Source organism: Lissotriton helveticus, chromosome 8, assembly GCF_964261635.1.
Source record: "Lissotriton helveticus chromosome 8, aLisHel1.1, whole genome shotgun sequence".
Classification (NCBI taxonomy): domain Eukaryota; kingdom Metazoa; phylum Chordata; class Amphibia; order Caudata; family Salamandridae; genus Lissotriton; species Lissotriton helveticus.
In genome coordinates, this window is record NC_136069.1 from 829,514,559 (window position 1) to 829,540,532 (window position 25,974).

Below are 25,974 nucleotides of genomic sequence, written 5' to 3' on the forward strand. Positions count from 1 at the left end.
TAAGCATAAGGTAGGACAAGCCTGACAAGGTTGGCATGTCCTAATAGTGAATTACAGCCATATTCGTTTTTCACTATTGTAAGGTAACCTGCTCTCCATCAGTTAGAATGGGCTGCCAGGATTATTAATGCTATAATCCTAGCGGGCTCGGGGAGCATGGTGCAATGTCGAGTTTGGTATCCCTGAACTCAGGGTTTAATAATGCATCCGTTTGTGTGGATGGTTTTTGGACTCTGTGTTTGAAAATAGCACTTTTAGAAAGTAGCTATTTTCTTGTCTAACTGTCTACCGGTCTCTGCTGGTTCTGGTGTGCGTGTGACAGGAGCTGGGTGGCTCCAGAGGTCTGAATGAGTCAGTGTGGGATGAGTGGGGCATTTGCATTGAGAGTGGGGGAAGAGTAGCTCCTGATAGCCTGCCCTGCCTGATACAATGCTGGCTCCGCCTCCCTGCCAGGCGACTGATGACTCTGTGCCTGCCTGGGACTTTCCTGGCCCACCTCCTGCCGGGCAACTGATGGCCCTGCCCCTGCCAGTGACAATGCTGGCTCCGCTCCTGCTGGGCGGCTGAAGACTCTGCCCTGCACAGTGAATAGGCCAGGTGCTTCGGCCTGGCAACACCCACAACAAACCCAAGATGGGGGGAAATTCCCCTGCATGGACAAAGGGATCAAAGCCAAAAAGGGGTATAAGAGAAGGACCCCTGAACTAAGAATTTAGATCACTTCTGACAAGGAAACCTGAACCAAGGACTAGAAGCCTGCTGATCTAAGGACTGCCTACCCCTTCTGCCAGAGTGCTGTTTGTTGGGGGAATCCTGCATTGCTTCTTTATTTTTGCCAAGGAACCAGGAGAGAGGAACTGTGTGTGTACTCTCAATCTTTGCTAAGAAAATCTCCAAGGGCTGGAAGAGTGCCAGTCTCCTGTTGAAGTCACAGGGCTAAAGGACTTCATCTGCTTAAAGTGCTGTTTGCTGGAATTTGTGAATCCAGCACCTCTGAAAGAATCCAGCAATCTCGACGCCGACGGACGCCGCCGAATCCAGCTCGACATCGTGAGTAACGGCTCCAGTGTCCCACTTCCTCGACGCCGGCCGCCGGGCCCGATCGACGCCAGCAACAACGCCAGTGAGTAGTGAGTTCGGCTCCAGCTCCAAGTGACCTCGTGTCTGCACCGCTGCTGATCGCATCGACTTCGAGCCCTCTTGACGCCGTGAGCGCTGCTCACTCTTGCAACATCGACATCGACGACGCCGTATCCTGCTTCATCTCGTGAGCGCTGCTCCTGCCTGACTTCGGTCGACGCCGCTGCAGATCGCCCCGACTCCGAGGCCCGATCGACGCCGAAGACGCGACGCCGGACATCTCGACGCCGCTGATCATCGAGTGCTTCACTTTTCCAAGGTACTGTGTTGTGGGGGTCTGTGCGACTCCGGGCTCGACGTAGCGCTCCTCGCGGTCGACGCCGAACCTTTGGATTAACTTTGCCTCGACGTCGTGTGACTCCCGTGTGGGTTACATTGTTGCCAAGAACTGTGTTTAGAGAAGAAGAGTTGCTTTTGATACTAAAGACTGTGTGCTAAGAAGAAACCGTACTTGAACTATTATTTTTCCTTCCAAGAGTATTTATTAAGATTGTGGTATATTTTTGTCGTTATTTGGTCTTGTGCTAAGCCTTATATAAAAATCCTTATTTTTATAATACTACTGTGTTGTGTCCATTTGTAGTGTATTCACTTTATTACTGTATGTGGTCATCAATGCTTAAAGCACTGCCTTTGAGATAAGCCTGTCTGCTTTGCCAAGCTACCAAGGGGGTGAGCAGGGGTTATCTAAGTGTGTGATCCCCTTGCCCTGACTAGAAAAGGTGTGTCCCTATTTGTCAGAAGTGTATACCTCTGCCAACTAGAGACAGCCGCTTCTAACAGTGATGATACAAATTCATCGTCACCTTTACGTTTAATGTCAGAATTGTTTATTTCCATTTGGTAGTGTATGAATGCTTTCGACAGTATGGGGATTTTTTCTAGCCTTGCATGAATAAAAGCATATCACTCCTCTTTATGTATTTTTCTAATACATTTATATTTGCATCTCCTCTCCTAGCATGCATTTTTGACTATCTTACAGGCTGAATATAATAAGTATCAATTCAGGGGCGCTTCTTCTACTCAAATCATAACTGTTGTATCACGACATTGATAAGCAATCTGCATCTGCTTCTGTTGCGTATTGGTTATCATATTTACCTGACGTGTGAAAGTCCCATGTTTGACAGTGCACGTTAACAAAGAAACCAATGATTTTTATTAAAAGTTGTCTTGTGTTTTGGTTACCTTGCATCAGCCAAGAAGTGCCAGAAATGACTTCATTTGCAGTCACTTGAAAAGTAGAGATTCTCAAATAAATGGCAAGAGGTTGAAACAAATCCAAAGAAATGCATGGCATATCTATGTGTATGTGTATGCATGTATCTATATATAAAGATAGATATATAGATAGATAGATAGATAGATAGATAGATAGATAGATAGATAGATAGATAGATAGATAGATAGATAGATAGATAGATAGATAGATAGATAGATAGATAGATAGATAGATAGATAGATAGATAGATAGATAGATAGATAGATAGATAGATAGATAGATAGATAGATAGATAGATAGATAGATAGATAGATAGATAGATAGATAGATAGATAGATAGATAGATAGATAAATAGATAGATGGATGGATGGATGGATAGACGGACGGACGGACAGACAGACAGACAGATAGATAGATAGATAGATAGATAGATAGATAGATAGATAGATAGATAGATAGATAGATAGATAGATAGATAGATAGATAGATAGATAGATAGATAGATAGATAGATAGATAGACAGACAGACAGATAGATAGATAGATAGATAGATAGATAGATAGATAGATAGATAGATAGATAGATAGATAGATAGATAGATAGATAGATAGATAGATAGATAGATAGATAGATAGATAGATAGATAGATAGATAGATAGATAGATAGATAGATAGATAGATAGATAGATAGATAGATAGATAGATAGATAGATAGATAGATAGATATAGGGAGAGAGAGAGCATTAATATAAACAGAGACTTTATTTTCAATCAAGCGGTCTTTTCTTTCCTTTAAGAGCAGAATGTTCTGCTCATCAGCGCACCAGAATGTAGTGCTTGGTTGGCAAGCATCACATATTGTGATGTGTTAACTAAGAGTTCCATGTCCTTCAGACTCATATATTCCTCTGTAGTTGTACCTTGGTGATTCAACAAAACATGGCATCATAATCAGCATTCTACTGCCACAGACTGGACAGAGAAACCATTTAGAATTTCCCTGAAAAAGAAAAAAAGCATACTTAGCGTCAGGGCACCTGTGTTTGGACTTATATGGACCCGACGGGAGAGACACTAAGTAAGTACTGCGTGTCTTCTAAGCGGACAAACTAGATAATCCAAAGAGAATATTTTAGATAACCTCTTTACCTGACGAATTTATATGTTCGTCTGTTTCAGACTTCACAGTTGTCACGGCGGTCACTAGCACAGCAGCACCAACTCGTACAGTGCTGTGAGGACATGACCAGGGTCCTGGAGCACCTCACCACGGCGGTTACGGCACTACACCCTCCTGCTCTACCTGCCACTGTTGGGGGTGATGATGGCAGTGAGGGGGCATCCAGCATCAGCAGCCACTCTGCCGCACTAGTCCCGCCACTCAGGCGCAGCACCAGGGCAACGCCAGGTACAGGTGCCCCGGAAGAGGAAGAGCCTCAGAGGCGCTTGGGCGTAACGCGCGGGAGGCGCAATTGACTCATTCAGACAATTACAGGCACAGGCTGACTATAAGCCTGCCCTGTCCTTTGACACTGCAGTATGAAGTAATACTGTTAGTAGAAAATAGTTGTACTGGTGACATTTTTTGTGAATGAAACAAATATATTTATTTTGCAGCACACATTAGCGTTGTGTCATCATTACATTTAGCATGCAATTGTGATTTGTGGGGTGAGGGAAGAGGGTGGCCTAGAAATTGTTCTCTGTGATGTGGTTGCGACGTCTGTGACCTTCAGCTGGGTTCTCCCCGCGTGCATGGTGCGCATGTGCAGGTGGCCGGTCGTCCCCTTCTGATTCACTGCCAGAGATGTCAACAGGTATCCGGCGCTTGGTTGCAATGTTATGAAGTATTGCACAGACAGCCACAATGCGGCAGCACACTGCAGGACTGTAATACATGGCCCCACCTGTCTTGTGCAGTATGCAGAACCTGCTCTTGAGCAGGCCAAATGTCCTTTCTATACAGTTCCTTGTCCGAATGTGCGCAACATTGTAGCGCCATTGCTGAGGTGTGGCAGGGTTGAGGTAAGGGGTCAGGAGGTATTCCCGTAGGGCGTAGCCACTGTCACCTGAATGAGAGGAGCAGATGTTGATTGCCTGTGCTGCGCAGTTACTTCATAGCAAAGTGACATTGTCGACAAAGTGTACTTACCAAGTAGGTGTCCTTCCCCAAACTCTCCCCTGAGCAGTCGTGTGTGGAGTCCGCTGTGCCGGAAGATAAAGGAGTCATGGGTACTCCCTGGGTACTGGGCGACAATGTCAGTGATGTAGGTCTTAGCATTGCAGACCATCTGTATGTTGAGGGAGTGGTAGGACTTTCTATTGCGGAACATATACTCCGTGGCAGCTGGTGGGCAGATGGCGACATGGGTACAGTCTATGCATCCGAGTACATGGGGAAAATGGGCTACATTGTAGAATTGTAGCTTTGTCAAGTCCAATTCCTGTTGGCTCGTGGGAAATGTGATGTGACGGTGTAGCTGGGTGAGCATGGCGTCAACGAAAGTGTGGAGGCAGCGTGACATGGTGGGCTGGGATATCCCCCCAGCAGCCGCTACTATGCCCTGGAAACTCCCGGAGGCCAGGAGGTGCAGGCTACACAATACCTGCACATGTGTAGGCACCGCATTGGTTCGCCTTGTTGGGTGCTACATCAGGGGGTCAAGGTCATGTATCAGCTGGATTATCATTTCCCCATTCAGCCTGTATTTAGCAAATATCTGCTTTCTGGTTTGGCCCAGCAAGGTGACCCGCTGGCGGAGAATCCTTTCCTGCATCATGCGTCTCCTCCGTGCTGCTCGCTGTAGCCTTCGCCGCATCACCACCATGTACATTCCTGGCATTGTGGAACGCCTAATGCTGCTGCTGAATGTCCTTATGTGTGATTGGTCAGGCCTGAACCTGTTGGTGATTGGCCAACGGTTTTTCAAATGTAATTTATTCATGGCTTTTATGGTTACCACCTGCTTTGAGTTGTCCTTAATTTGCGACGCGCAAACAGCGATTTTGGGTTTTTTCGCTATTAGAGATTTTTCATGAATGCCGATTGAGAATATATTGCGATTTCGCTATTTATTTCGCAGATTCCGTGGTTGGTCGCTTTTTCCGATTCGCTAATGCTCGACTACCGGGAATCTGCGATTTTTATAGCGAATTCGCTATTATGTGTTAGCGTATTCGCTATTATGTGTTAGCGAATTCGCTATTTTGTTGTTGAATGCCAATTACGTAAATTGCGCCCGCAATTGCATTTTCGCAGCAATTGCGGGCGCAATTTTGCTTCATGAATCAGGCTGTTGGTTACCTTGCATCAGCCAAAAAGTGCCAGAGATGACTTCATTTGCAGTCACTTGAAAAGTAGAGATTCTCAAATAAATGGCAAGAGGTTGAAACAAATCCAAAGAAATGCATGGCATATCTATGTGTATGTGTATGCATGTATCTATATATAAAGATAGATAGATAGATAGATAGATAGATAGATAGATAGATAGATAGATAGATAGATAGATAGATAGATAGATAGATAGATAGATAGATAGATAGATAGATATAGGGAGAGAGAGAGCATTAATATAAACAGAGACTTTATTTTCAATCAAGCGGTCTTTTCTTTCCTTTAAGAGCAGAATGTTCTGCTCATCAGCGCACCAGAATGTAGTGCTTGGTTGGCAAGCATCACATATTGTGATGTGTTAGCTAAGAGTTCCATGTCCTTCAGACTCATATATTCCTCTGTAGTTGTACCTTGGTGATTCAACAAAACATGGCATCATAATCAGCATTCTACTGTAAACAGACTGGACAGAGAAACCATTTAGAATTTCCCTGAAAAAGAAAAAAAGCATACTTAGGCAAAGCTTTGTGGACAGGAAGGACATTAGAGCAAGTGAGGAATAAGCACTGCTTTTGATAATTTACATAGGCAGAACAGAGACTGCTGGGAAAAGCCTGAAATTAAAGGCACAGAAAATGCCTGCTTCTGAAGAGAACACTAAGAAGGGTTGAACGTTTTTCCTCTGACCCTAGCCACTCTTACAAGGAATCCTATGATAGTCAGCAGGACCCACCCTAAAAAGGAAGGGACAGCCATTTGGATCCTTTCCACCTTTTCTATATCTCGCCTGATCAAGCCTGATTGAGCGCTGATTGAGCGGATAAGCACATGTACTTATCATTTTGGGAAGGTATTGCTTAGCTTGGTACCAGCAGCTCAGTTATGTTATGATGTTAGAGGCTATGCAAGGAATGCTTTAGTTCTGCATTAGGCAGTTTTTATTGCTTCTTGCATTCAAGAGATAGATAATTAGCCAGAATCTGTGGCCCAGCTATTCACCTTGGCATTCCGATTTGCACAAAGGGAATAAGTATTTGAGAGAAAAGGCAAAATGTGTTTCTTATGTTGTTATGAACAGCTTTTTATTTTTTCTCTTTAGGCTCTAGCCAATGCATACATATATAAATAACTGCTGACTTCCTGTAAGACGTGTCCAATGCTGAGACAAAATAAAAGGGGACACTTACAAATGATAGTGCTATCGTTTGAGAAAGGGTAAGTTGACACTGAATTTCATGTGTATTCACAGACCCAGCATGAAAAAGACCCCAGCATGATCTTCATTGCGGGCTTAGAGCTGGTATTACCTTTTCAGAGGGGAGGGCCTTTTGACGGCTCGTTGGTCTAGGGGTATGATTCTCGCTTTGGGTGCGAGAGGTCCCGGGCTCAAATCCCGGACGAGCCCTTTCATTGGTGCTCTTTTAAAGTAGTTTTGAAGTATGCATTTCAAAGCCAATATCAATTTTCTCTTTGCAGTAGTGGATGAATATATGCTAGAGTCTCATGCTTTTAACCTTGCCCTGCCTGAGCAAATAGGAAACATTTCTCTTTAAGCATTTTGCTAAAATGCTGAACTTGCAAGGCATATACAAGCGTTCAGATAGGGCTGTCCGGCAGGTTGCATGAAAGAAATCTAAAACCAGATGCCCTTGGAATAGCCTGTTTTGAGCAGTTTCACCCCAGAAGAATCAACTGTAGGTATCTGTTTCTGTAGTGTAGTGGTTATCACATTCGCCTCACACGCGAAAGGTCCCCGGTTCGAAACCGGGCAGAAACACCAGTTATATTGTCTTGGCTGCAATGTTGAGAGTTGCTGTTTTGCATGAAATTGTCCAGGCCCTGACGATGGGTTCATGCAGTCTCGTTCCAAGAAAGTGAATTCTCTTAAAAACAATAACATAATTGGCATTTGGATGTATATGTTGATTCACAGACCTCACTTTCAAAAGAGCCCTGCATTCGGTTCAATGCTCAACCAGAACAAGCATTAACTTTGAGAATTGTTGGCACCAACAGGCCTCTTATCTTAGTGGAGTGTTTCTGGTTTTTAAGTGCTGAGGCCTGGGCTCAATTCCTAGATTATCCTTCTCAAGGTGATGATACAAATTCATCGTCACCTTTACGTTTAATGTCAGAATTGTTTATTTCCATTTGGTGGTGTATGAATGCTTTCGACAGTATGGGGATTTTATCTAGCCTTGCATGAATAAAAGCATATCACTCCTCTTTATGTATTTTTCTAATACATTTATATTTGCATCTCCTCTCCTAGCATGCATTTTTGACTATCTTACAGGCTGAATATAATAAGTATCAATTCAGGGGCGCTTCTTCTACTCAAATCATAACTGTTCTATCACGACATTGATAAGCAATCTGCATATGCTTCTGTTGCGTATTGGTTATCATATTTACCTGACGTGTGAAAGTCCCATGTTTGACAGTGCACGTTAACAAAGAAACCAATGATTTTTATTAAAAGTTGTCTTGTGTTTTGGTTACCTTGCATCAGCCAAAAAGTGCCAGAGATGACTTCATTTGCAGTCACTTGAAAAGTAGAGATTCTCAAATAAATGGCAAGAGGTTGAAACAAATCCAAAGAAATGCATGGCATATCTATGTGTATGTGTATGCATGTATCTATATATAAAGATAGATAGATAGATAGATAGATAGATAGATAGATAGATAGATAGATAGATAGATAGATAGATAGATAGATAGATAGATAGATAGATAGATAGATAGATGGATGGATAGATAGATAGATAGATAGATAGATAGATAGATAGATAGATAGATAGATAGATAGATAGATAGATAGATAGATAGATAGATAGATAGATAGATAGATAGATAGATAGATAGATAGATAGATAGATAGATAGATAGATAGATAGATGGATGGATGGATAGATAGATAGATAGATAGATAGACAGACGGACGGACGGACGGACGGACGGACGGACGGACGGACGGACGGACGGACGGACGGACGGACGGACGGACGGACGGACGGACGGACGGACGGACGGACGGACGGACGGACGGACGGACGGACGGACGGACGGACGGACGGACGGACGGACGGACGGACGGACAGACAGACAGACAGACAGACAGACAGACAGACAGACAGACAGACAGATAGATAGATAGATAGATAGATAGATATAGGGAGAGAGAGAGCATTAATATAAACAGAGACTTTATTTTCAATCAAGCGGTCTTTTCTTTCCTTTAAGAGCAGAATGTTCTGCTCATCAGCGCACCAGAATGTAGTGCTTGGTTGTCAAGCATCACATATTGTGATGTGTTAGCTAAGAGTTCCATGTCCTTCAGACTCATATATTCCTCTGTAGTTGTACCTTGGTGATTCAACAAAACATGGCATCATAATCAGCATTCTACTGCCACAGACTTGACAGAGAAACCATTTAGAATTTCCCTGAAAAAGAAAAAAAGCATACTTAGGCAAAGCTTTGTGGACAGGAAGGACATTAGAGCAAGTGAGGAATAAGCACTGCTTTTGATAATTTACATAGGCAGAACAGAGACTGCTGGGAAAAGCCTGAAATTAAAGGCACAGAAAATGCCTGCTTCTGGAGAGAACACTAAGAAGGGTTGAACGTTTTTCCTCTGACCCTAGCCACTCTTACAAGGAATCCTATGATAGTCAGCAGGACCCACCCTAAAAAGGAAGGGACAGCCATTTGGACCCTTTCCACCTTTTCTTGATCGAGCCTGATCGAGCGCTGATTGAGCGGATAAGCACATGTACTTATCATTTTGGGAAGGTATTGCTTAGCTTGCTACCAGCAGCTCAGTTATGTTATGATGTTAGAGGCTATGCAAGGAATGCTTTATTCCTGCATTAGGCAGTTTTTATTGCTTCTTGCATTCAAGAGATAGATAATTAGCCAGAATCTGTGGCCCAACTATTCACCTTGGCATTCCGATTTGCACAAAGGGAATAAGTATTTGAGAGAAAAGGCAAAATGTGTTTCTTATGTTGTTATGAACAGCTTTTTATTCTTTCTCTTTAGGCTCTAGCCAATGCATAAATATATAAATAACTGCTGACTTCCTGTAAGACGTGTCCAATGCTGAGACAAAATAAAAGGGGACACTTACAAATGATAGTGCTATCGTTTGAGAAAGGGTAAGTTGACACTGAATTTCATGTGTATTCACAGACCAAGCATGAAAAAGACCCCAGCATGATCTTCATTGCGGGCTTAGAGCTGGTATTACCTTTTCAGAGGTGAGGGCCTTTTGACGGCTCGTTGGTCTAGGGGTATGATTCTCGCTTTGGGTGCGAGAGGTCCCGTGGTTCAAATCCCGGACGAGCCCTTTCATTGGTGCTCTTTTAAAGTAGTTTTGAAGTATGCATTTCAAAGCCAATATCAATTTTCTCTTTGCAGTAGTGGATGAATATCAGTGCTTAATTTGTAAAAAATGAAGTGCAGGTGCTCAAATGTTTTTCGGAGACCACACCCACTTCCTCAACTCCACCCACTCCTCCACTGGCTCCACCCACTTGTTCTATTGGCTCAAGCCACAAACTCAACTGGCATTGCTGAAAGCCAGATGTAATAATGGATCTGAATTTCAACAAGAGAGCCTTGCTCAAGTAAGGTTTTGTTAGGAATTTCCCCCGCCCTGCGGAAAAAAAAATCATATGGTACACTTGAATGAGCCATTTATCACTTCTAGTGGCAAAATAGGTTTGGATCATTAATAGTTGAGGGGTCTGTGAAATCAAACAATTTATCAATTGTGCTTGTTACGGTTACTCACTCCCGGAGCAATATATGTGCATTTATTAAAATTCAAAATATTAAAAAACATATAACAATGCTCCTGAGACACACAATTGAGCTACTGCAGGCACATGGACTCCTGAAGCAACCCAAAGGAGGTACAGCTGCTGCAGGCATCCAACGGAGCTCCTGCTGACACAGACAGAAGCCACTGGAGACATCTAACGGTGCTCCTGCAGACACTCATTTGACCTACTGCAGCCACCTGAACTCCTGCAGAAACACAACAAAGCAACTATGTGCACTCAGCAGAGAAGCAACTGCAGATTATTCAATGGAGCTCCTGCAGGCAACGCGCAGGGCCAATGCAGACACCCAACTGAACCTCTGTACGCACCCCACGGAGCTCTTGCAGACACCCAAAGTAGCTCCAGCAGACAGCCATGGAGTTCCTGTGGACACCCAACAGAGCTGGTGCAGGTGCCCGAACACCTGCAGTCCCCCAACAGAGCTCCTGCAGACATCCAGTGGCGATATAGTAGACATCCCGTGGCAATCATACAGACACCCAATGGAGCTACTGCAGCCAACTGAGATCCTGCAGAATTACAGCAGAACTACAGACACATAGTGGACCTTCTACAGACACCAAAGCACAGATACTGCAAACACCCAACAGAGGTACTGCAGACACCTAACAGATACTTTAGACACCAACAGAAGTACTGAAGACACCTAACAGATACTGTAGACACCCAACGGAGGTACTGGAGAACCCAACAGAGGTACTAGAGACACCCGGCAGAGGTACTGCTGACACCCGGCAGAGGTACTGCTGACACCCGGCAGAGGTACTGGAGACACCCAGCAGAGGTACTGGAGACACCCAGCAGAGGTACTGGAGACACCCAGCAGAGGTACTGGAGACACCCCACAGAGGTACTGGAGACACCCCACAGAGGTACTGGAGACACCCCACAGAGGTACTGGAGACACCCCACAGAGGTACTGCCAACACAACAGAGGTACTGCAGACATCCAGCAGAAACACTGCAAATGATCGCAGGAAAGCTTTGGAGGAGCCCTGCAGGCTTTGTTCAACAATTTTAGGGTCCACTCGTTAATAGGGTTTGTTGGCTGCCGCTGTCACACCACATTCACTCCCAGCATATGCTACTGCATATATATGTGCAATCACATCTGGGCCATGCATGTCCACATGGAAGGATAGTAGGACCCATCTGAAGAGGCCTTCTGCCTGAGCCACCTGACAGACTAATTTAAAACAGGATCGCACTTTCCTGAGGAGCACAAATGAAAAGGCCTTTCCTGCTACTATAATCTGTGCATAGCTGCCAAGGTTTCAGCTACGTGTGACATTTTAAAAATATCAGTGTAATTATGAGTGACATTTCAAAGACTAGGAGTGGCACTTTCTCACAAGCAAAATCAAGCAATGAAGATGAGGGAGACCTATAAATATCAGAAATTACACCCATTTGAGCAACAAGAAACTCCAAGAACATCTTAAAAGTGTACAGTGGTTAGTGTCAGTTGGCCCCCAAATGTGAGTCAACACGTGTTCCATCATGCTAGGATAAACAAAATGCTTCAGCAAATTGAGGTTGCCAGGGAGTGGTGGGCAGTAATGGTTCAGGTGCGACAAGTAATAATTTATAGGTTTGCTTTCTGCTCTACATTTAAAGAGACAGTGGGCAGTCGGAGTTTCAGACTCTTCTCCTTTGACTCGGTGGAAATTGCCCACGCACTGAGCTCTTTCCCAGCTTTTGATAGACAAATCCAAGAATACCAGACCACAGAATGCCGATTCCTCAGAAAAGCATGCTGCATGCATTAAAATAATTTAAAAAAACTTTCATAGCCCTGTGGGGGTTGCAGAAGGCAGTAGCAGGATGACAAGTGAGCAGGCCTGCAAGTGAGCATCCTGCAGGTATCAATTGGCACGCCTTGGCAGATACACACCCTCAGACTCAACTCTGAGTCTTTGCTTCTCCGGTTATATTTTTGAGCAGAAGGCAAACAGCCTTGAGGCTTCCAGAGCAGCTGCTGGCAATTCTAGGCCTATGGAAACCCAGGGACCCGAGTGTAGCCTGATCGGCTCTGTGCCTGCGATCAGAACTGGAGGGGCGTGAAGCACAGGAGAGCTCAGGGACAGGTCGGAAGGTACAGGTATTCTCACTGAGCCTCCCCCTGGGCATGGGAATGCTAGTGATTAGGGAAAGTCTTCAGGGGAGAATGCAGCAGGTGGGTGAAATTTGCTTCTTCTTTGTTGTTTTTCAGCCCTTCTTAGAGCCCCTGCTTCTCCACTCTGCCTATTTCTGGAAGAATCCCCCCCCCCAATTTGGATCTAGTTGCGCCTCTGGGTGTGAACAATCGTGGAGCAGAGTAAAAATAACGTTATTTCAGCATCATTGCCATAACATCAGGCATTTCATTTTTCACTCATACATTTCTAATCGAAAGAGGCCCACTTCACCTTTCACCCCAATTAGGCAGACAAGAACAGTTTCAAACATGGTAAATAAATTAGCAATAGTGCAACAAGCAGCCATGCCAGGACACTACAAAACTTCTGAGAATTACAGTGATTTTTGTACACGACCGGCACCCACTGTGGCAGCTGCCGATCGTGCGCTCTCTGAAGGAATTACATAATCACACGCACTGCCTGCATTGCAGCACCGCTCTCCCACTTACTTCTGAAAGTTGCAGGAGCTCGAGCCATGGCGCATCGGTCACTGAGCATTCACGCATGATTGTTGCGCCAATGCCAAAAATCAAAAATCTCCACCTGAAGAACGGGGGCAGGTTATGGAGCAAGGTCTCCCGAGCCATACAGGGGCGCAATTTCCGTCCCTGTAGCACTGCAATATTACCACTACAGAACCCTGGCCTGAACACATTACAGTGCAGGCCTGATCTCTAAAGCGCAGATTGACATCTATTGGCAGAGCCCCTAGTGTTCACCTGCTGTCCAAGCGCCCATATCTTTTTGCCAGAATTAAAATTTTACACTAATCACGGAGTATAGTAACTTAACCTTTCCCCTCCTTGCAATGGTGTTAAATGCAAACAAAATAAACACACTTCTTAGAGCTCCGAGTGATACCTACCCGAGACCTGGTGTTGCACACTTCCTGACGCGATCCTGCTTCAAATAATAGGGCCGGACGGCCGTTGCCGGGGCGTGTGTGCTTTCCTGATGATTAGGCGGGCTGGCAGCGTAGAATTTAAAAAAGCTTACGCACTCTCACGCTGCCGCCCCGCCTGTCGCAGGCACACATGACCAAATTCAGCCCAATCAGAGCCCCCCCCCCTCCCCGCAACACAAAATGAAAATGCATGGATTTATGGCTCCGCTCTTCACAGAGAGACATTTATGGCTCCGCTCTTCACAGAGAGACAGAGTAAGAGTGCGGTTCTTATATGAACACTGAACTTTAAAATGTATTAATTTTTCGATGCACGCTGCTGTTGATGTGAGTTGTCATTGGCAATCTGGTCTAGACCCGGCCCTGACAAATACGTGCCGGTGCTAAGCACCGGGAAGCACCGGCACAAATTGAATATATGCTAGAGTCTCATGCTTTTAACCTTGCCCTGCCTGAGCAAATAGGAAACATTTCTCTTTAAGCATTTTGCTAAAATGCTGAACTTGCAAGGCATATACAAGCGTTCAGATAGGGCTGTCCGGCAGGTTGCATGAAAGAAATCTAAAACCAGATGCCCTTGGAATAGCCTGTTTTGAGCAGTTTCATCACAGAAGAATCAACTGTAGGTATCTGTTTCTGTAGTGTAGTGGTTGTCACGTTCGCCTCACACGCGAAAGGTCCCCGGTTCGAAACCGGGCAGAAACACCGGTTATATAGTCTTGGCTGCAATGTTGAGAGTTGCCGTTTTGCATGAAATTGTCCAGGCCCTGACGATGGGTTCATGCAGTCGCGTTCCAAGAAAGTGAATTCTCTTAAAAACAATAACATAATTGGCATTTGGATGTATATGTTGATTCACAGACCAAACTTTCAAAAGAGCCCTGCATTCGGTTTAATGCTCAACCAGAACAAGCATTAACTTTGAGAATTGTTGGCACCAACAGGCCTCTTATCTTAGTGGAATGTTTCTGATTTTTTAAGTGCTGAGGCCTGGGCTCAATTCCTAGATGATCCTTCTCAAGGTGATGATACAAATTCATCGTCACCTTTACGTTTAATGTCAGAATTGTTTATTTCCATTTGGTGGTGTATGAATGCTTTCGACAGTATGGGGATTTTTTCCAGCCTTGCATGAATAAAAGCATATCACTCCTCTTTATGTATTTTTCTAATACATTTATATTTGCATCTCCTCTCCTAGCATGCATTTTTGACTATCTTACAGGCTGAATATAATAAGTATCAATTCAGGGGCGCTTCTTCTACTCAAATCATAACTGTTCTATCACGACATTGATAAGCAATCTGCATCTGCTTCTGTTGCGTATTGGTTATCATGTTTACCTGACGTGTGAAAGTCCAATGTTTGACAGTGCACGTTAATAAAGAAACCAATGATTTTTATTAAAAGTTGTCTTGTGTTTTGGTTACCTTGCATCAGCCAAAAAGGGCCAAAGATGACTTCATTTGCAGTCACTTGAAAAGTAGGGATTCTCAAATAAATGGCAAGAGGTTGAAACAAATCCAAAGAAATGCATGGCATATCTATGTGTATGTGTATGCATGTATCTATATATAAAGATAGATAGATAGATAGATATATAGATAGATAGATAGATAGATAGATAGATAGATAGATAAATAGATAGATGGACGGACGGACAGACGGACGGACAGACAGACAGACAGACAGACAGACAGACAGACAGACAGACAGACAGACAGACAGACAGACAGACAGATAGACAGACAGACAGACAGATAGATAGATAGATAGATAGATAGATAGATAGATAGATAGATAGATAGATAGATAGATAGATAGATAGATAGATAGATAGATAGATAGATAGATAGATAGATAGATAGATAGATAGATAGATAGATAGATAGATAGATAGATAGATAGATAGATAGATAGAGGCAGAGAGAGAGCATTAATATAAACAGAGACTTTATTTTCAATCAAGCGGTCTTTTCTTTCCTTTAAGAGCAGAATGTTCTGCTCATCAGCGCACCAGAATGTAGTGCTTGGTTGGCAAGCATCACATATTGTGATGTGTTAGCTAAGAGTTCCATGTCCTTCAGACTCATATATTCCTCTGTAGTTGTACCTTGGTGATTCAACAAAACATGGCATCATAATCAGCATTCTACTGCCACAGACTGGACAGAGAAACCATTTAGAATTTCCCTGAAATAGAAAAAAAGCATACTTAGGCAAAGCTTTGTGGACAGGAAGAACATTAGAGCAAGTGAGGAATAAGCACTGCTTTTGATAATTTACATAGGCAGAACAGAGACTGCTGGGAAAAGCCTGAAATTAAAGGCACAGAAAATGCCTGCTTCTGGAGAGAACACTAAGAAGGGTTGAACGTTTTTCCTCTGACCCTAGCCACTCCTACAAGGAATCCTATGATAATCAGCAGGACCCACCCTAAAAAGGAAGGGACAGCCATTTGGACCCTTTCCACCTTTTCTATATCTCGCCTGATCGAGCCTATTGAGCGCTGATTGAGCGGATAAGCACATGTACTTATCATTTTGGGAAGGTATTGCTTAGCTTGCTATCAGCAGCTCAGTTATGTTATGATGTTAGAGGCTATGCAAGGAATGCTTTAGTCCTGCATTAGGCAGTTTTTATTGCTTCTTGCATTCAAGAGATAGATAATTAGCCAGAATCTGTGGCCCAGCTATTCACCTTGGCATTCCGATGTGCACAAAGGGAATAAGTATTTGAGAGAAAAGGCAAAATGTGTTTCTTATGTTGTTATGAACATCTTTTTATTCTTTCTCTTTAGGCTCTAGCCAATGCAGAAATATATAAATAACTGCTGACTTCCTGTAAGACGTGTCCAATGCTGAGACAAAATAAAAGGGGACACTTACAAATGATAGTGCTATCGTTTGAGAAAGGGTAGGTTGACACTGAATTTCATGTGTATTCACAGACCAAGCATGAAAAAGACCCCAGCATGATCTTCATTGCGGGCTTAGAGCTGGTATTACCTTTTCAGAGGTGAGGGCCTTTCGATGGCTCGTTGGTCTAGGGGTATGATTCTCGCTTTGGGTGCGAGAGGTCCCGGGTTCAAATCCCAGACGAGCCCTTTCATTGGTGATCTTTTAAAGTAGTTTTGAAGTATGCATTTCAAAGCCAATATCAATTTTCTCTTTGCAGTAGTGGATGAATATATGCTAGAGTCTCATGCTTTTAACCTTGCCCTGCCTGAGCAAATAGGAAACATTTCTCTTTAAGCATTTTGCTAAAATGCTGAACTTGCAAGGCATATACAAGCGTTCAGATAGGGCTGTCCGGCAGGTTGCATGAAAGAAATCTAAAAACAGATGCCCTTGGAATAACCTGTTTTGAGCAGTTTCACCCCAGAAGAATCAACTGTAGGTATCTGTTTCTGTAGTGTAGTGGTTATCACGTTCGCCTCACACGCGAAAGGTCCCCGGTTCGAAACCGGACAGAAACACCGGTTATATTGTCTTGGCTGCAATGTTGAGAGTTGCCATTTTGCATGAAATTGTCCAGGCCCTGACGATGGGTTCATGCAGTCTCGTTCCAAGAAAGTGAATTCTCTTAAAAACAATAACATAATTGGCATTTGGATGTATATGTTGATTCACAGACCTCACTTTCAAAAGAGCCCTGCATTCGGTTCAATGCTCAACCAGAACAAGCATTAACTTTGAGAATTGTTGGCACCAACAAGCCTCTTATCTTAGTGGAGTGTTTCTGGTTTTTAAGTGCTGAGGCCTGGGCTCAATTCCTAGATGATCCTTCTCAAGGTGATGATACAAATTCATCGTCACCTTTACGTTTAATGTCAGAATTGTTTATTTCCATTTGGTGGTGTATGAATGCTTTCGACAGTATGGGGATTTTTTCTAGCCTTGCATGAATAAAAGCATATCACTCCTCTTTATGTATTTTTCTAATACATTTATATTTGCATCTCCTCTCCTAGCATGCATTTTTGACTATCTTACAGGCTGAATATAATAAGTATCAATTATGGGGCGCTTCTTCTACTCAAATCATAACTGTTCTATCACGACATTGATAAGCAATCTGCATCTGCTTCTGTTGCGTATTGGTTATCATATTTACCTGACGTGTGAAAGTCCCATGTTTGACAGTGCACGTTAACAAAGAAACCAATGATTTTTATTAAAAGTTGCTTTGTGTTTTGGTTACCTTGCATCAGCCAAAAAGTGCCAGAGATGACTTCATTTGCAGTCACTTGAAAGGTAGAGATTCTCAAATAAATGGCAAGAGGTTGAAACAAATCCAAAGAAATGCATGGCATATCTATGTGTATGTGTATGCATGTATCTATATATAAAGATAGATAGATAGATAGATAGATAGATAGATAGATAGATAGATAGATAGATAGATAGATAGATAGATAGATAGATAGATAGATAGATAGATAGATAGATAGATAGATAGATAGATAGATAGATAGATAGATAGATAGATAGATAGATAGATAGATAGATAGATAGATAGATAGATAGATAGATAGATAGATAGATAGATAGATAGATAGATAGATAGATAGATAGATGGATGGATGGATGGATAGATGGAGGACGGACAGACAGACAGACAGACAGACAGATAGATAGATAGATAGATAGATAGATAGATAGATAGATAGATAGATAGATAGATAGATAGATAGATAGATAGATAGATAGATAGATAGATAGATATAGGGAGAGAGAGAGCATTAATATAAACAGAGACTTTATTTTCAATCAAGCGGTCTTTTCTTTCCTTTAAGAGCACAATGTTCTGCTCATCAGCGCACCAGAATGTAGTGCTTGGATGGCAAGCATCACATATTGTGATGTGTTAGCTAAGTGTTCCATGTCCTTCAGACTCATATATTCCTCTGTAGTTGTACCTTGGTGATTCAACAAAACATGGCATCATAATCAGCATTCTACTGCCACAGACTGGACAGAGAAACCATTTAGAATTTCCCTGAAAAAGAAAAAAAGCATACTTAGGCAAAGCTTTGTGGACAGGAAGGACATTAGAGCAAGTGAGGAATAAGCACTGCTTTTGATAATTTACATAGGCAGAACAGAGACTGCTGGGAAAAGCCTGAAATTAAAGGCACAGAAAATGCCTGCTTCTGGAGAGAACACTAAGAAGGGTTGAACGTTTTTCCTCTGACCCTAGCCACTCTTACAAGGAATCCTATGATAGTCAGCAGGACCCACCCTAAAAAGGAAGGGACAGCCATTTGGACCCTTTCCACCTTTTCTATATCTCGCCTGATCGAGCCTGATTGAGCGGATAAGCACATGTACTTATCATTTTGGGAAGGTATTGATTAGTTTGCTACCAGCAGCTCAGTTATGTTATGATGTTAGAGGCTATGCAAGGAATGCTTTAGTCCTGCATTAGGCAGTTTTTATTGCTTCTTGCATTCAAGAGATAGATAATTAGCCAGAATCTGTGGCCCAGCTATTCACCTTGGCATTCCGATTTGCACAAAGGGAATAAGTATTTGAGAGAAAAGGCAAAATGTGTTTCTTATGTTGTTATGAACAGCTTTTTATTCTTTCTCTTTAGGCTCTAGCCAATGCATAAATATATAAATAACTGCTGACTTCCTGTAAGACGTGTCCAATGCTGAGACAAAATAAAAGGGGACACTTGCAAATGATAGTGCTATCGTTTGAGAAAGGGTAAGTTGACACTGAATTTCATGTGTATTCACAGACCAAGCATGAAAAAGACCCCAGCATGATCTTCATTGCGGGCTTAGAGCTGGTATTACCTTTTCAGAGGTGAGGGCCTTTAGACGGCTCGTTGGTCTAGGGGTATGATTCTCGATTTAGGTGCGAGAGGTCCCGGGTTCAAATCCCGGACGAGCCCTCTCATTGGTCCTCTTTTAAAGTAGTTTTGAAGTATGCATTTCAAAGCCAATATCAATTTTCTCTTTGCAGTAGTGGATGAATATATGCTAGAGTCTCATGCTTTTAACCTTGCCCTGCCTGAGCAAATAGGAAACATTTCTCTTTAAGCATTTTGCTAAAATGCTGAACTTGCAAGGCATATACAAGCGTTCAGATAGGGCTGTCCGGCAGGTTGCATGAAAGAAATCTGAAACCAGATGCCCTTGAAATAGCCTGTTTTGAGCATTTTCACCCCAGAAGAATCGACTGTAGGTATCTGTTTCTGTAGTGTAGTGGTTATCCCGTTCGCCTCACACGCGAAAGGTCCCCGGTTCGAAACCGGGCAGAAACACCGGCTATATTGTCTTGGCTGCAATGTTGAGAGTTGCCGTTTTGCATGAAATTGTCCAGGCCCTGACAATGGGTTCATGCAGTCTCGTTCCAAGAAAGTGAATTCTCTTAAAAACAATAACATAATTGGCATTTGGATGTATATGTTGATTCACAGACCTCACTTTCAAAAGAGCCCTGCATTCGGTTCAATGCTCAACCAGAACAAGCATTAACTTTGAGAATTGTTGGCACCAACAGGCCTCTTATCTTAGTGGAGTGTTTCTGGTTTTTAAGTGCTGAGGCCTGGGCTCAATTCCTAGATGATCCTTCTCAAGGTGATGATACAAATTCATCGTCACCTTTACGTTTAATGTCAGAATTGTTAATTTCCATTTGGTGGTGTATGAATGCTTTCGACAGTGTGGGGATTTTTTCTAGCCTTGCATGAATAAAAGCATATCACTCCTCTTTATGTATTTTTCTAATACATTTATATTTGCATCTCCTCTCCTAGCATGCATTTTTGACTATCTTACAGGCTGAATATAATAAGTATCAATTCAGGGGCGCTTCTTCTACTCAAATCATAACTGTTCTATCACGACATTGATAAGCAGTCTGCATCTGCTTCTGTTGCGTATTGGTTATCATATTTACCTGACGTGTGAAAGTCCCATGTTTGACAGTGCACGTTAACAAAGAAACCAATGATTTTTATTAAAAGTTGTCTTGTGTTTTGGTTACCTTGCATCAGCCAAAAAGTGCCAGAGATGACTTCATTTGCAGTCACTTGAAAAGTAGAGATTCTCAAATAAATGGCAAGAGGTTGAAACAAATCCAAAGAAATGCATGGCATATCTATGTGTATGTGTATGCATGTATCTATATATAAAGATAGATAGATAGATAGATAGATAGATATATAGATAGATAGATAGATAGATAGATAGATAGATAGATAGATAGATAGATAGATAGATAGATAGATAGATAGATAGATAGATAGATAGATAGATAGATAGATAGATAGATAGATAGATAGATAGATAGATAGATAGATAGATAGATAGATAGATAGATGGATAGACGGACGGACGGACAGACAGACAGACAGACAGACAGACAGACAGACAGACAGACAGACAGACAGACAGACAGACAGACAGACAGATAGATAGATAGATAGATAGATAGATAGATAGATAGATAGATAGATAGATAGATAGATAGATAGATAGATAGATAGATAGATAGATAGATAGATAGATAGATAGATAGATAGATATAGGGAGAGAGAGAGCATTAATATAAACAGAGACTTTATTTTCAATCAAGCGGTCTTTTTTTTCCTTTAAGAGCAGAATGTTCTGCTCATCAGCGCACCAGAATGTAGTGCTTGGTTGGCAAGCATCACATATTGTGATGTGTTAGCTAAGAGTTCCATGTCCTTCAGACTCATATATTCCTCTGTAGTTGTACCATAGTGATTCAACAAAACATGGCATCATAATCAGCATTCTACTGCCACAGACTGGACAGAGAAACCATTTAGAATTTCCCTGAAAAAGAAAAAAAGCATACTTAGGCAAAGCTTTGTGGACAGGAAGGACATTAGAGCAAGTGAGGAATAAGCACTGCTTTTGATAATTTACATAGGCAGAACAGAGACTGCTGGGAAAAGCCTGAAATTAAAGGCACAGAAAATGCCTGCTTCTGGAGAGAACACTAAGAAGGGTTGAACGTTTTTCCTCTGACCCTAGCCACTCTTACAAGGAATCCTATGATAATCAGCAGGACCCACCCTAAAAAGGAAGGGACAGCCATTTGGACCCTCTCCACCTTTTCTATATCTCGCCTGATCGAGCCTGATTGAGCGGATAAGCACATGTACTTATCATTTTGGGAAGGTATTGCTTAGCTTGCTACCAGCAGCTCAGTTATGTTATGATGTTAGAGGCTATGCAAGGAATGCTTTAGTCCTGCATTAGGCAGTTTTTATTGCTTCTTGCATTCAAGAGATAGATAATTAGCCAGAATCTGTGGCCCAGCTATTCACCTTGGCATTCCGATTTGCACAAAGGGAATAAGTATTTGAGAGAAAAGGCAAAATGTGTTTCTTATGTTGTTATGAACAGCTTTTTATTCTTTCTCTTTAGGCTCTAGCCAATGCAGAAATATATAAATAACTGCTGACTTCCTGTAAGAGGTGTCCAATGCTGAGACAAAATAAAAGGGGACACTTACAAATGATAGTGCTATCGTTTGAGAAAGGGTAAGTTGACACTGAATTTCATGTGTATTCACAGACCAAGCATGAAAAAGACCCCAGCATGATCTTCATTGCGGGCTTAGAGCTGGTATTACCTTTTCAGAGGTGAGGGCCTTTCGACGGCTCGTTGGTCTAGGGGTATGATTCTCGCTTTGGGTGCGAGAGGTCCCGGGTTCAAATCCCGGACGAGCCCTTTCATTGGTGCTCTTTTAAAGTAGTTTTGAAGTATGCATTTCAAAGCCAATATCAATTTTCTCTTTGCAGTAGTGGATGAATATATGCTAGAGTCTCATGCTTTTAACCTTGCCCTGCCTGAGCAAATAGGAAACATTTCTCTTTAAGCATTTTGCTAAAATGCTGAACTTGCTAGGCATATACAAGCGTTCAGATAGGGCTGTCCGGCAGGTTGCATGAAAGAAATCTAAAACCAGATGCCCTTGGAATAGCCTGTTTTGAGCAGTTTCACCCCAGAAGAATCAACTGTAGGTATCTGATTCTGTAGTGTAGTGGTTATCACGTTCGCCTCACACGCGAAAGGTCCCCGGTTCGAAACCGGGCAGAAACACCGGTTATATTGTCTTGGCTGCAATGTTGAGAGTTTCCATTTTGCATGAAATTGTCCAGGCCCTGACGATGGGTTCATGCAGTCTCGTTCCAAGAAAGTGAATTCTCTTAAAAACAATAACATAATTGGCATTTGGATGTATATGTTGATTCACAGACCTCACTTTCAAAAGAGCCCTGCATTCGGTTCAATGCTCAACCAGAACAAGCATTAACTTTGAGAATTGTTGGCACCAACAAGCCTCTTATCTTAGTGGAGTGTTTCTGGTTTTTAAGTGCTGAGGCCTGGGCTCAATTCCTAGATGATCCTTCTCAAGGTGATGATACAAATTCATCGTCACCTTTACGTTTAATGTCAGAATTGTTTATTTCCATTTGGTGGTGTATGAATGCTTTCGACAGTATGGGGATTTTTTCTAGCCTTGCATGAATAAAAGCATATCACTCCTCTTTATGTATTTTTCTAATACATTTATATTTGCATCTCCTCTCCTAGCATGCATTTTTGACTATCTTACAGGCTGAATATAATAAGTATCAATTCAGGGGCGCTTCTTCTACTCAAATCATAACTGTTCTATCACGACATTGATAAGCAATCTGCATCTGCTTCTGTTGCGTATTGGTTATCATATTTACCTGACGTGTGAAAGTCCCATGTTTGACAGTGCACGTTAACAAAGAAACCAATGATTTTTATTAAAAGTTGTCTTGTGTTTTGGTTACCTTGCATCAGCCAAAAAGTGCCAGAGATGACTTCATTTGCAGTCACTTGAAAAGTAGAGATTCTCAAATAAATGGCAAGAGGTTGAAACAAATCCAAAGAAATGCATGGCATATCTATGTGTATGTGTATGCATGTATCTATATATAAAGATAGATAGATAGATAGATAGATAGATGGATGGATGGATGGATGGATAGATGGACGGACGGACAGACAAACAGACAGACAGACAGACAGACAGACAGACAGACAGACAGACAGACAGACAGACAGACAGACAGACAGACAGACAGACAGACAGACAGACAGACAGACAGACAGATAGATAGATAGATAGATAGATAGATAGATAGATAGATAGATAGATAGATAGATAGATAGATAGATAGATAGATAGATAGATAGATAGATAGATAGATAGATAGATAGATAGATAGATAGATAGATAGATAGATAGATAGATAGATAGATAGATAGATAGATAGATAGATAGATAGATTGATAGATAGATAGATAGATAGATATAGGGAGAGAGAGAGCATTAATATAAACAGAGACTTTATTTTCAATCAAGCGGCCTTTTATTTCCTTTAAGAGCAGAAGCTTGGTTGGCAAGCATCACATATTGTGATGTGTTAGCTAAGAGTTCCATGTCCTTCAGACTCATATATTCCTCTGTAGTTGTACCTTGGTGATTCAACAAAACATGGCATCATAATCAGCATTCTACTGCCACAGACTGGACAGAGAAACCATTTTTTTTTTTAAATGTTTTTATTGAGAACATTCAGAGCAAGAAAGCTGCAGTTACATCATGAAGAAACATGCACAATGTGCAATCAAGCACAAACAGGTCTTACAATGCTTTCCGTTGATAAACCATAATAGGAGCTGACATTTTCATTTTTGGTAACAGTTCAAACTTTAACATAGGTGTACATTAGGGCAGCCGATTAGAAAACAAGTACATCAGAATGCATGTAGAAAAACAAAGAGGCAAATCATTATTCCAAGGCATGGTCGAGGCAACGGGAAAGCAGCGCCCCAGCAGTGATAACCATGTGGGCGGGGGCCTAGTTACAGTGTGCAAATCTAGTGTTAGCGGTCAGGCAGCTGGCGCCAACTAGTACGGTAGCCATCTCCACCACCGTGTCCGCGAGTGGGACAGACAGTATCAGTAAAACAGGCCGGAGGACTATACAGCAGGTCAATTGTGCCCTGCCGGGCTGTCCGGGGGTGTCCCAGACGGAGGCTGTGACCATCGCAAGAAGGGTTCCCAGATGTCCCTTGGGCGCGCAGCGGCAGGCATTAGCTCCCAGTATGACCCCAACTGAGCATGGCCATATGTCACATCAGACAGCCAGTCTTTCAGTCTTGGTTTGGACTTACGGCCCCATGTGACTGCCACCCGCCTCTTTGCGTATAGCAGCAGGAGCGCATGAAGTTTACGGTTCGTGGGCGCCGTGTCCACCACCCAACCCAGGATGCCCAGCAGTGGTGACGGGGCGTCATTCCTCCCTAGAATCTGGTTTATTGCTCCGAACATTTCGATCCAGTATGCGGAAAGCGCCGGGCAGTGCCAAGCTACATGTAAGAAGGAAGCACCCTCCGCCCCACACTTCCAGCACCTGTCATCTTCCCTGAGGCCCATACGGTGGAGGGAAGTAGGAGTGCGGTAGTATCTGTGCAGGAATTTAAAGTGCACCAGCCAAAGCTTATAGTTAGGGGATAATGCCAACAGCTGCCCACAACAGAATGCCCATTGCTCATCTGTCAGCGGCTCCCCAAGGTCCTCTCCCCACAATTGTTGCGATCTGGGTACCAGCAAGGGGGATTATTCTTGCATTGAGTTATAGAGCCTGGTCACAAGCTTTTTGCGGGACGCCCTGGCAAGTATAGTCTGTAGAGCAGCCAGCTGCGGCGGTTCCTCTGGAAAACAGTCTCCCAGCGCCCTACATGCAGCCTTCAGTTTGTGGTACGTGAATTTATCAGTAAATGTCATAGGGCTCTCTGGTGTTTCCGGGGGTAGCTCCAGAAATCTGCCGTCTGGGTATAAGTCTGAGAACGTGCGCAGGACGGCACCAGCAAGGGAGACATCACCACTATTGGATTCCAAGCAGGGAATCATGGGGTTGTGTCTTAGGGGCATCACAGGTGCATACAGCAGGGGAAAAGAGGAGCGCCTCAGTAGTTCCCTCCAAGACCAGTGGAGCATGTCTGCCGTGTTCACATCTAGTGTAGGCCTCGGTGCTTTGTAATAGAGTGCTACAGCGAGTGGGATTGGAGAGACCATGTCCGTCTCCACCGCTACATGCGGCTGGTAAGGTGTGGGGTAGATCCAGAAGTGCAAGTATTGGGCCTGTGCGCAAAGCGCGTATAAATGCATGTCTGGTGCGCCTAGCCCACCCTGTCGCAGCGGCAGCGTCAACAGCGCCCAGGAGATCCTGGCTTGGCCTCCCGCCCAAGCAAGCGCAAGTAGGTTGGAACGCAAGCGCGTGAAAAAGTGTTGTGTCAGG

At 43.0% G+C, this 25,974-nt stretch overlaps 9 non-coding genes across 9 annotated transcripts; all 9 read left to right on the forward strand.

The window, feature by feature from the left end:
- The first annotated feature begins 7,036 nt into the window (after positions 1-7,036).
- TRNAP-UGG (transfer RNA proline (anticodon UGG)) lies at positions 7,037-7,108 on the forward strand. Its single transcript has one exon. It is a non-coding gene; the product is annotated as a tRNA-Pro (tRNA).
- Positions 7,109-7,407: 299 nt separating this feature from the next.
- TRNAV-CAC (transfer RNA valine (anticodon CAC)) lies at positions 7,408-7,480 on the forward strand. The gene has a single exon. It is a non-coding gene; the product is annotated as a tRNA-Val (tRNA).
- A 2,504-nt stretch (positions 7,481-9,984) lies between these two features.
- Positions 9,985-10,057, forward strand: TRNAP-UGG (transfer RNA proline (anticodon UGG)). The gene has a single exon. It is a non-coding gene; the product is annotated as a tRNA-Pro (tRNA).
- A 4,215-nt stretch (positions 10,058-14,272) lies between these two features.
- On the forward strand, positions 14,273-14,345 carry TRNAV-CAC (transfer RNA valine (anticodon CAC)). Its single transcript has one exon. It is a non-coding gene; the product is annotated as a tRNA-Val (tRNA).
- Positions 14,346-16,675: 2,330 nt separating this feature from the next.
- Positions 16,676-16,747, forward strand: TRNAP-UGG (transfer RNA proline (anticodon UGG)). Its single transcript has one exon. It is a non-coding gene; the product is annotated as a tRNA-Pro (tRNA).
- Positions 16,748-17,046: 299 nt separating this feature from the next.
- TRNAV-CAC (transfer RNA valine (anticodon CAC)) lies at positions 17,047-17,119 on the forward strand. The gene has a single exon. It is a non-coding gene; the product is annotated as a tRNA-Val (tRNA).
- A 2,725-nt stretch (positions 17,120-19,844) lies between these two features.
- Positions 19,845-19,917, forward strand: TRNAV-CAC (transfer RNA valine (anticodon CAC)). The gene has a single exon. It is a non-coding gene; the product is annotated as a tRNA-Val (tRNA).
- Positions 19,918-22,288: 2,371 nt separating this feature from the next.
- Positions 22,289-22,360, forward strand: TRNAP-UGG (transfer RNA proline (anticodon UGG)). The gene has a single exon. It is a non-coding gene; the product is annotated as a tRNA-Pro (tRNA).
- Positions 22,361-22,659: 299 nt separating this feature from the next.
- TRNAV-CAC (transfer RNA valine (anticodon CAC)) lies at positions 22,660-22,732 on the forward strand. The gene has a single exon. It is a non-coding gene; the product is annotated as a tRNA-Val (tRNA).
- Positions 22,733-25,974: the final 3,242 nt, after the last annotated feature.